Raw genomic sequence first — 1,811 nt, forward strand, 5'->3', positions numbered from 1 at the left:
ACTCAAATTTATATGTGATATTATTTTTATTTTTAGATTTAGGAAAATTTAAAGTATATATAAATTTTGAAATTTTGAAATTTTAAAAATAAGTTGTACGAGTTTTCTAGTTGTACAATTGTATAAGTAGTTGTACCAGATTTTGAGTTGTACAGGTTTGTACATTGTTATACCAGGTTTTTAGTTGTACAAGTTTGTACATAGTTGTATTTTGGTTGAAAATTTGAAAATTTTAGTTGTACCATATACTAAATACATACATTTCAGTTGTACAGCTCTCATTTATTTAGATACCTATGCACATAAACAATGGAATCATTAATTTTGTTAAAACCTATTTGGTGTATGTGTTTCAGAAATATAGTGAACAAACTAGTAAACTAACCTTTAAAGTATAAGATAGATCACATAAACTTATGTGATTGTGTAATAATTGCAAAAAAATGGAAAAACTTTAAATAAATAGGATGGGCCATTCCAAGGACCTTCATACTTATCTAGTCTATTGTTCTTTTCATATGGAAAGTCAAATGGAATTTAAAATACGGTAGTAATATTACTAGTTTAATTGTGCTAGAACTTGAATTGTGTTGTGTTAACATTGGATAGACTATTTTGATTTTGCAATGATTTGGTGTTGCTTTTGTCAAACTTGGTGTTAGACTATTTTGATTTTGCAATGACTAGTTTAAACCTAAGATTTGGTGTTGCTTTTGTCAAACTTAGAACCTGTGTGTTTTATGATTTAGTAGTGAACTTGTATTTGTCATATTTTGGTTGAACTTGCCGTCGCGAACGTTGTGTGTTGCCGTCACTGAATGTTTCTATTTCGTCAATTGAAAACGACGGAGAAGAAGAATCAAATGACAGCTGTTTCAATTTTCTTTTTACATTTTCTTTTAATTTTATTTATTTTCATTAAGGATAGAAAAGTAAATTAACATATTGTGGGTTATATAGAATAACTTAGTCTATGATAGAATAGTTTGAAAGGGTTGTGTGTCATATGAGAATAATGTCCCATCTTTATCCCATAAACCCATATGGGGTTCTTATTTTTATTTTATTATTTTTTTGTCTGATTTAACAAAAATGAAATAAAAAGTTTCGCGGACCACCACGGGTCGGTGGGATCCGCACACAGTGCAAAAAATCCACCAAAAAGACCACCCAAAAGTCGTTTATTAACAAAACGATGACACCCACGGATTTTTAAATTATTTTTTTTTATAAAACCCTAAGGCTTAGGGCCTGCGATAATGGTAGCCTAAGTGATGTGTTGCATTTTTCTGCTTAGACAGGTGTCGAAGACTCTTTCCTCTATTTGTTGCGCTGGCAAGAAGAAAAGGGAATCCCCTTCTTCTTTATAATATAAGATTACTTATATACATTCTTTTACAGTATGCCATAACAAATATATTGAATAATTGAGAAACATTAATTATTAAGTATATAATTAAATTGATGCAAACACATAAATCAGAAAAAATCACTCTTATTTATTTACTATCATTTTATGGTAAGTAAATCTAAATAATTATATATATATATAACTAAATCTAAATGATACTAACATAGAAATATAATATAATTTAATATGGTTATCTATTAAATGACACCTCATAATCACGATTTTATGATCAATCATATCTTTTATAAAAAAATTTAAAATCATTGATAAAAAAAAAATTAATGTGGGATTTTAATAAGTGTATACTTTATAAATGTTCTTGAAAATTTATTGCAAATTTTGAAGTTCAAATATTTATGTATTCTTATATGGTATGTAGTTTATATATCTATATATGTGT

This window comes from Raphanus sativus, chromosome 3, assembly GCF_000801105.2.
Source record: "Raphanus sativus cultivar WK10039 chromosome 3, ASM80110v3, whole genome shotgun sequence".
Lineage (NCBI taxonomy): Eukaryota > Viridiplantae > Streptophyta > Magnoliopsida > Brassicales > Brassicaceae > Raphanus > Raphanus sativus.